The following is a 10,231-nucleotide window of genomic DNA, read 5'->3' on the forward strand; positions in this document are numbered from 1 at the left end:
GTTAATGTGGTGTATTTCATTGATTGATTTTCAGATATTAAAGAATCCTTGCATTCCTGGGATAAAGCCCACTTGGTCATGATGAATGATTTTTTAAATATGTTGTTGGATTCTGTTTGCTAGAATTTTGTTAAGGATTTTTGCATCTATGTTCATCAGTGATATTGGCCTGTAGTTTTCTTTTTTTGTGGCATCTTTGTCTGGTCTTGGAATTAGGGTGATGGTGGCCTCATAGAATGAATTTGGAAGTTTAGCTTCTTCTGCAATTTTCTGGAAGAGTTTGAGTAAGATGGGTGTTAGCTCTTCTCTAAATTTTTGGTAGAATTCAGCTGTGAAGCCATCTGGTCCTGGGCTTTTGTTTGCTGGAAGATTTCTGATTACAGTTTCAATTTCCTTGCTTGTGATGGGTCTGCTAAGATCTATTTCTTTCTGGTTCAGTTTTGGAAAGTTATACTTTTCTAAGAATTTGTCCATTTCTTCCAAGTTGTCCATTTTATTGGCATAGAGCTGCTGGTAGTAGTCTCTTATGATCCTTTGTATTTCAGTGTTGTCTGTTGTGATCTCTCCATTTTCATTTCTAATCTTGTTAATTTGGTTCTTCTCCCTTTGTTTCTTAGTGAGTCTTGCTAATGGTTTGTCAATTTTGTTTATTTTTTCAAAAAACCAGCTTTTAGCTTTGTTGATTTTTGCTATGGTCTCTTTAGTTTCTTTTGCATTTATTTCTGCCCTAATTTTTAAGATTTCTTTCCTTCTACTAACCCTGGGGTTCTTCATTTCTTCCTTCTCTAGTTGCTTTAGATGCAGAGTTAGGTTATTTATTTGACTTTTTTCTTATTTCTTGAGGTAAGCCTGTAAAGCTATGAACCTTCCCCTTAGCACTGCTTTTACAGTGTCCCATAGGTTTTGGGTTGTTGTGTTTTCATTTTCATTTGATTCTATGCATATTTTGATTTCTTTTTTGATTTCTTCTATGATTTGTTGGTTATTCAGAAGCATGTTATGTAGACTTCATATGTTTGAATTTTTAATAATCTTTTTCCTGTAATTGAGATCTAATCTTACTGCACTGTGATCAGAAAAGATGACTGGAATGATTTCAATTTTTTTGAATTTTCCAAGACTAGTTTTATGGCCAAGGATGTGATCTATTCTGGAGAAGGTTCCGTGTGCACTTGAGAAAAAGGTGAAGTTGATTGTTTTGGGGTGAAATGTCCTATAGATATCAATTAGATCTAGCTGGTCCATTGTGTCATTTAAAGTTTGTGTTTCCTTGTTAATTTTCTGTTTATTTGATCTATCCATAGTTGTGAGTGGGGTATTAAAGTCTCCCACTATTACTGTGTTACTATTAATTTCCTCTTTCATACTCATTATTGTTTGCCTTACATATTGTGGTGCTCCTATGTTGGGTGCATATATATTTATAATTGTTATATCTTCTTGGATTTATCCTTTGATCATTATGTAATGTCCTTTGTCTCTTTTCACAGCCTTTATTTTAAAGTCTATTTTATCTGATATGAGTATTGCAACTCCTGCTTTCTTTTGGTCTCCGTTTGCGTGGAGTATATTTTTCCAGCCCTTCACTTTTAGTCTGTATGTGTCCCTTGTTTTGAGGTTGGTCTCTTGTAGACAGCATATATAGGGGTCTTGTTTTTGTATCCATTCATCCAGTCTTTGTCTTTTGGTTGGGGCATTCAATCAATTTACATTTAATGTAATTATTGATAGGTATAGGCACGTTGCCATTTACTTTGTTGTTTTGAGTTCAGGTTTATACAACCTTTTTGTGTTTCCTGTCTAGAGAAGATCCTTTAGCATTTGTTGAAGAGCTGGTTTGGTGGTGCTGTATTCTCTCAGCTTTTGCTTGTCTGTAAAGCATTCATATCTGAATGTAAAGCATTCATATCTGAATGAGATCCTTGCTGGGTACAGTAGTCTAGGTTGTAGGTTATTCTCTTTCATTACTTGAAGTATGTCCTGCCATTCCCTTCTGGCCTGGAGGGTTTCTATTGATAGATCAGCTGTTATCCTTATGGGAATCCCTTGTGTGTTATTTGTTTCTCCCTTGCTGCTTTTAATATTTGTTCTTTGTGTTTGATCTTTGTTAATTTGATTAATATGTGTCTTGGGGTGTTTCACCTTGGGTTTATCCTGTTTGGGACTCTCTGGGTTTCTTGGACCTGTGTAACTATTTCCTTCCCCATTTTAGGGAAGTTTTCAGCTATTATCTCCTAGAGTATTTTCTCATGGCTTTTCTTTTTGTCTTCTTCTTCTGGGGCTCCTATGATTCAAATGTTTGGGCATTTCACAGTGTCTCAGAGGTCCCTGAGGTTGTCCTCATTTCTTTTGATCCTTTTTTCTTTTTTCCTCTCTGCTTCATTTATTTCCACCATTTTATCTTCTACCTCACTTATCCTATCTTCTGTCTCCATTATTCTACTCTTGGTCCCCTCCAGAGTGTTTTTGATCTCACTTATTGCATTATTCATTTTTAATTGACGCTTTGTTATTTCTTCTAGGTCCTTGTTAAACATTTCTTGCATCTTCTCAATCTTTGTCTCCAGGCTATTTATCTGTAACTCCATTTTGTTTTCAAGATTTTGGATCATTTTTATTATCATTATTCTAAACACTTTTTCAGCTTGATTCCCTATCTCCTCCTCTTTTGTTTGACTTGGTGGGCATTTTTCATGTTCCTTTACCTGTTGGGTATTTCTCTGCCTGTTCATCTTGTTTAGATTGCTCTGTCTGGAGTGGGCTTTCTGTATTCTGAAGGTCTGTGGTTCCTTTTTATTGTGGAGGTTTTACCCAGTGGGTGGGGTTGGATGATTGGCTTGTCAAGGTTTCCTGGTTAGGGAAGCTTGCGTCAGTGTTCTGGTGCGTGGAACTAAATTTCTTCTCTCTGGAGTGCAATAGAGTGCCCAGTAGTGAGTTTTGAGATGGGTCTATGTGTTAGGTGTGACTTTGGGCAGCCTGTATGTTGACATTCAGGGCTATGTTCCTGTGTTGCTGGAGAATTTGCGTGGTATGTCTTGCTCTGGAACTTATTGGCTCTTGGGTGGTGGTTGGTTTCAGTGTAGGTATGGAGGCTTTTGGACGGTCTTTTATTACTTAATGTTCCATGTAGTCAGGAGTTTTCTGGTGTTCTCAGGTTTTGGGCTTAAGTCTCCTGCCTCTGGATTTCAGTTTTGTTCCTCCAGTATTCTCAAGACTTCTCCAACTATACAGCACTGATAATAAAACTTCTAGGTTAATGGTGAAAAGATTCTCCCCTGTGAGGGACACCCAGAGAGGTTCACAGAGTTACATGAAGAAGAGGAGAGGGAGGAGAGAGATAGAGGTGAGCAGGAGGAGACAAGGGGGACTCAAGAGGAGAGAGACAGATCTACGTAGTTGTCTCTTCCCAGAGTGTTCTCCGTAGCCCAAACACCCACAGAGATTCACAGAATTGGATTGGGAAGAGAAGGGGAAAGGAGGAAATAGAGGTGATCTGAGGGAGAAAACGGAGAGTCAAAATTGGGAGAGAGTGATCACCACACTCCTGAATAGAAATGGGAACTGAATATTGGATTCTTAATTGTCCAAAATTTATATCACATACTGAAAAACAAATATTAAAAATGTAGATTAGAGGTTAGATTCTTAAAAATACAATATTAAAAAAAATTTAGAAATATATATGAAGTTCAGTTTAAAAATAGGGCTTTTCTTTTTTTTTTGCAAGGTTATAGTGAAATGAAAATGAAAATTAAGGGGTAATAGAGGAGTAATAGAGGACTTTAAAAGAAAAAGAGAAAGAAAAAAACAAGAAAAAATTTTTTTTCCTAATTAAAAAAATAGTAAAAATATATGAAAATGAAAGTTAAGGAGTAATGGGGGAGTAATAGGGAATTTTAAAAGAAAATAAAAGAGAAAAAACAAAAAAAGAAAAGAAAAAAAATTTTTTTAAGTTAAAAAAAAAGTAAAAATATATCTAGGAATTTCTCTGGAGCTGTTGCGGTCAGTGTGGGTTTGGTTCAGTTTCAGATAGCTCCTCGTTCCAGCTTGCACTTCTCGATATCTGTAGGCCCCTTCCCGTGTAGTCGGTGTTACCTTCAGGGATTTAATCTGTTGCACCGGTCCTTTCTGAAGCGGTTCCCTTTGTTTATTTGGCTTCTGTTTGCCGTCTCTTCGGTGTCTAATTTCCGCCCTGACACAGGCGGGCGGAGGTGATCTCTTATTCAGGTTCTCTAATTCAGTTCAGTCCTGCTACGGGGAGGGCGGGGCGCTGCAGACAGACACCGCTCTGTGTGGATAGCGCTCACCGTGTTCCGGCCACGCTGGGTTTGCCCCGCTCACGGGTGTCAGTGCTTTCGCCGTCTACACTGCTCAGGCTCCCGGCTGCTCTATACGGAGCGGGCCCTGCGTTGAGTGCAGTTCCAGTTTTCGGGTACTCCACAAAAGCGCGGACTCAGCTGGGCCTGCGTTTCACGCCTTCCCCGCCCGAGCAGCTCAGGCCGCCAGGAGCTTGACGCGCGCACTCTCCCCGGGTGCGGCGTGCCTTCTCCCCGGGTGTGGTGCGCCTTCTCCCCTCCGCGGTCGCAGCCTTGGTTTCTGTGCATCAGTCCGGTGCGCCCTGTGTCTGTTCTTGGGAGCTGGCCTCTAGCTGCGACCCTCCCGGCGGATGTCGACCATCCAGAATCTCAGGAGGTCTTTGGTTAGAAACTGGAGGCCTGTTTGCAGTTTGGTAGGGGGTGCCGTCTCTGAGGCCCAGTTTGCCCCTTTCCCCTCCCCCCGCCTCCTGCCTCCGGCGGGGAAGGGCCGGTCCGCCGCCGGCTAGCTCTCCTCTGGAATTGCTCAGTCCTTTTGTTCTGAGAACGCCCCGCAGTGTGTTTGGGCCAGTTAATTTTCTCCCTTTATCTTGCTATCCTACAGTTTAAGTTGCTGTCTCATGTTAGCCCCCTCCGATTGCCCTCAGGGCACTCAGGCCCGGTCCTCACCCTGAGCAACGCCGCCCGCTCCTCTCCGTTCTGCCCCCACTTGCTGGTGGTGGATGCGGGCGTCTGGGGTACTTTTCTGCTGGGAGTTGCTTTCAGGCATGTACTCTGCGGGTTTTATTTATTTTTCCTCCCAGCTAGGTTGCCCTCCGAGATTGAAAAACTTCCCCCAGACCCGCCAGTGAGAGGGTTTCCCAGTGTTTGGAAACTTCCCCTATTACGACTCCCTTCCCGGGACGGGTTTCCGGCCCTAACTCTTCTGTCTCTCTTTTTATCTTTTGTCCTACCTCCTTTCGAAGACGATGGGCTGCTTTTCTGGGCGCCTGATGTCTTCTGCTAGCGGTCAGATGTTGCTTTGTGAAGTTTGCTCAGCGTTCAAATGTTCTTTCGATGAATCTGTAGGAGAGAAAGTGGTCTCCCCGTCCTATTCCTCCGCCATCTGGGCTCCTCCCCTAGATGAATTCTTATTGCATGTGTCCAGGAGCATCTACCCCAAGTCATCATGTTCTTGCTTTCCATTTATCCTTGTAGTGCATTTTCTTCTTTAGATTAGATTTCAGGTTAGATCATTGCCCTGCAACCTCAGTCAAATGATGGGTTCAAGTGTTTTAGATTTTCCAGCATTTTATTATTGCATACTCAGTATAAGAGTATATGGAACTTTAAAGTTGAACCATCACACTTTGAGTATAGAATTAAAGTAGGTATTGAAGGCCTAAGGACTTAAAGAGGACAGCCAATCTATATTGTTGTTCTATTCATAGCACTTTGCTATTGGAGTGCTCCAAAACTGAAAATTCTTGTTCCTTTTTTGGTAGAGAAGACACTTCTATTTAAGGCTCTGTATCTAAGATGTTGAAATAGTGATTCTTGACCTCTTTAAAGAAGCAATAATGTAGTAAAAGAGTTGGAGTTTACAATAATCCTCTTTTTCAAGTACCCTTGATAGGTGATTTTAAAAAAGAGCAGAAGAAAAAAAAAAAAGAAAAATGATAAAAAGACAACTGAGTTCAGTGCTAAACAGCGCTGGAAACCCTGCCAGCATCTCAGCTCTCTCATATCACAGCCTCCATTTACTGATGGTCTTAAAGGGTATTTAACCAGTTTGGGATTGATAATGCATGGTGAGACTGCCGACTGTTTGCTCTAAACATGTGTGTCATCTGTTTGTACAGGCATGGAGCCCTGTTGGGTCAGGGGATGGTACAGCTATTATTTATTGCAAAATTTAGCCATCTGATTATATGTGAATCAAACTCAAATTGTCAGAGTATCAAGTACAATAGAAGCTTTATCTGCTTTTCTGTCCTTCCTGCCAAATCCACATGACAAACACACATTTCACTTTAGGAAAATACTTAAAAGAACTTTGGGGTGAGAACTATTCAAAGGTCTCCAGTTTCCCTAGAAAGAACTCAACAGCAAGGCAATTGCAGATCAGACTGATCTTCAAGGTAATAGAATACCCTTTAAATCCCTAGGACTGTGTCTCTTTTGTATAAAGCCCTACAGGACTGTCAGAGAAGAGAAAGGAGAACCCCATAGTACCTTTGAACCTTAAGCTTTAAAAATATACTTCGTTTTATATTCATTTATTAAAAAATGTAGACTCTTAAATTCTAATCCGTAGTTATCTTGATGGGATCATATTGCCAGTGAACACTGCCAATGACACTGCTTAAATAGTAGACTTTGTTTTACCTGCTCTCTCTCCCTTTTCTGACACACCAAGGCCCTTTCTTTGTGGTTTAAAAATTCCATACAAACTCATTGTTTTTATGCAACTTTCACAGATAAATGGCCACAGGGCCTGGTCTGTAAACAACAGTACAGACCTCTTGTCTGATTATTTGTACAGATGAAGCTATGAGTTTTACTGTATGTTTTCATATTCTCATATATTCACGTTTATCCTGTAAGACAGAAAGTTATATGCTTTTCAGATACCTAAAGCGTATCTACTTCCCTCACACCTCTCTACAACATCTAGTATATTGCTCTGCTTTCTAGTGCTCCTTTGAGTTAGGAATAGGATGATAAAAATCAAGCTATGTTGGGAGAAATATCAACAACTGCAGATATGCAGACGATACTATTCTAATGGAAGAAAGTGAAAGGAACTAAAGAGCCTCTTGATGAGGGTGAAAGAAGAGAGAGAAAAAGCTGCCTTGAAATTCAACATTCAAAAAATTAAGATCATGGCATCTGGTCCCATCATTTCATGGCAAGCAGAAGAGGAAAATGTAGAAGCAGTAACATATTTTATTTTCTTGGGTTCCAAAGTCATTGCTGATGATGATTGCAATCGTGAAATTAAAAGATGCTTGCTCCTTGGAAGGAAAGCTGACAAACGTAGACAGTGTATTAAGAAGCAGAGACATCACTTTGCCAGCGAAGGTCTGTATAGTCAAAGCCATGGTTTTTCCATAGTCACGTATGGACCACAAAGAAGGCTGAGTGAGCGCTGAAGAATTGATGCCTTCAAATCACAGTTCTGGAGAAGACCCTTGAGAGTCCCTTGGACTGCATGGAGATCAAAACAGTCAACCCTAAAGGAAATCAGTCCTGAATATTTACTGGAAGGACTGAATATTTACTGGAAGGACTGATGCTGAAGCTCCGATACTTTGGTCACCTAATGTGAAGGGCTGACTCACTTGAAAAGACCCTGTGCTGGGAAAGATTGAAGGCAAGAGGAGAAAGGGCTGGCAGAGAATGAGGGGTTAGATAGCATCGCCAACTCAATGGAAATGAAAGTGAGCAAACAGGATACAGTGGAGGACATATGAGCCTGGCATGCTGAAGTCCATGGAGGTCAGAAAGAGCTGGACATGACTTAGTAACTGGACAACAATGAGAGTACTAACATTTGGAAAAAAGTCTTACTTGCCAATTATATTTGCAGACTGATTGGGGTATAATATGCAAAGGAAAGATCCTAATTTTTATTGAGCAAAGGGTTATAGACAGGTCATGATTTAATATACATATATTTTTAAACACTCTCTCCCTCCATATAAATATATATGTGTGTGTATATATGTGTGTGTATATGGTGTGTGTGTAATGCAAGCTTAATAATTCTAATTCTTATGGATGGCATGAAATGAGCTCATAAATTGGAGAATTTAAACACAGGAGTGTCTGCCTATTAAGCTAGTGCTGTAATCAACCACTGAATCTAACTCCCCCTATTAACTCACCAGTGATTCTCTTGACATCCAGATGGGCTTCTATGCAATAAATAGCCCATTGACTACCCCCAGGGTAAGACTTTGGCACTCTTGTTTAAGTACCAAGTTTATAAGAGCCCATATTTTGATACCAAATATGGAACAATGTCCTATCGGTCTTATTATTAAGCTCTGACGACTGAAAAAGTCCACCTGGATTCATCAGTGGTAAAGATACTACTTTTTTCCAAGACAGGCAACTTTTTATTGAGTATAGTTGATTTACAATGCTGTGTTAGTTTCAGTGATATAGCACAGCAATTCAGTTTTATATGTATATATTTATTTTCTTTTTCAGATATTTTTCCATTATAGGTTATTACAAGATATTAAGTATAGTAACCCATGCCATATAGTAGGTCCTTATTGTTTATCTAGTTTATATACAGTAGTATGTATTTGTTAGTCCCAAACTTAATATTGGGTTGGCCCCAAAGTTCATTCATGTTTTTCCATAAAAGCTTACAGAAAAATCTGAACAAACTTTTTGGCCAGTACAATAGTTAATCCCTCATATTCTTTCCTCTTTGGTAACCATCAATTTATTTACTGTATCTGAGTCTATTTCTGTTTTTTAGGTTCATTTGTATCATTTTTTAGATTCCCCATGTAAGTGATATCTCCTCTGGGGAAGGAAATGGCGATCCACTCTTGTATTCTTGCCTGGAAAATCCCAGGAACAGAGGTAGCCTGGCAGGCTACTAGCTCATTGGGTTACAAAGAGCTGGACATGACTGAGTGACTTAAACATCAACAGCATAAGTGATACTACATGATACTTGTCTTTCTCTGACCTACTTCACTTGGTACAACAATCTCTAGGTCTATTCATGTTGCTGGAAATGGCATTATTCAATTCTTTTTTGTAGCTGAGTAACAGTCCATTGTTTATGTGTGTACACACACACACACACACCTTATTCATCCATTCATCTGTCAGCTGATGTTTATGTCGCTTCTACATCTTGGCTACTGTAACAGTGCTGCTATGGGATAACACTGGGATGCATGCTGTCTTTTCAAATTAGAATTTTTGTCTTTTCCAGATGTACGCCTAGGAGTGGGATTGCTGGATCATATGGGAACTCTACTTTTAGTTTTCAAGGAGCCTTCACATTGTTCTCCTCAGTGGCTGCGCCGATTTCCAGTCCCCCCGACAGTGTAGGCAGGCTCCTTCTCTACACCCCTTCCAGCGCTTATTATTCGTAGTCTTTTTGATGATGGCCAGTCTGACTTGTATAAGGTGATATCGCAATGTAGTTTTGATTTGCATTTCTCTAATGATTAGTGGTGTTGATGAGCATCTCTTTATGCACCTGTTTGCCATCTGTGGGCTTCCCTGATAGCTCAGTTGGTAAAGAGTCAGCCTGCCATGCAGGAGACCCTGGTTCAATTCCTGGCTTGGGAAGATCTGCTGGAGAAGGGCTAGGCTGCCCACTCCAGGATTCTTGGGCTTCCCTTGTGGCTCAGTTGGTAAAGAATCCACCTGCAATGTGGGAGACCTGGGTTCAATCCCTGGGTTGGGAAGATCCCCTGGAGAAGGGAACGGCTACCCACTCCAGTATTCTGGCCTGGAGAATTCCATGGACTATATAGTCCATAGGGTCACAAAGAGTTGGACGTGACCGAGTGACTTTCACTTGCCATCTGTGTGTCTTCTTTGGAGAAATGTCTATTTAGTTAAAGACATACTTAAAGGTGGGCTTCCCTGGTGATTTAGTGGTAAAGAATCTGCCTGCAATGGAGGAGACCCGGGTTCGATCATCCCAAAATCCCCTGGAGGAAGGCATGGCAACCCACTCCAGTGTTCTTGCCTGAATTCCATGGACAGAAGAGCCTGGTGGGCTACAGTCCACAGGGTCATGCAGAGTCAGACAACTGAGCGACGTAAGCAGCAGCGGCAGACCCTTGAGGGTGTTACTGTATTGGGTCTTTGCATATAAAAGTCCTAGTTAACAATAGCTAATACTGGTTTACTAAATAGTTGCCCTATACACACACACAGGATTCTTTAGCTGG

This window comes from Odocoileus virginianus, chromosome 25 (genome assembly GCF_023699985.2).
Source record: "Odocoileus virginianus isolate 20LAN1187 ecotype Illinois chromosome 25, Ovbor_1.2, whole genome shotgun sequence".
Classification (NCBI taxonomy): domain Eukaryota; kingdom Metazoa; phylum Chordata; class Mammalia; order Artiodactyla; family Cervidae; genus Odocoileus; species Odocoileus virginianus.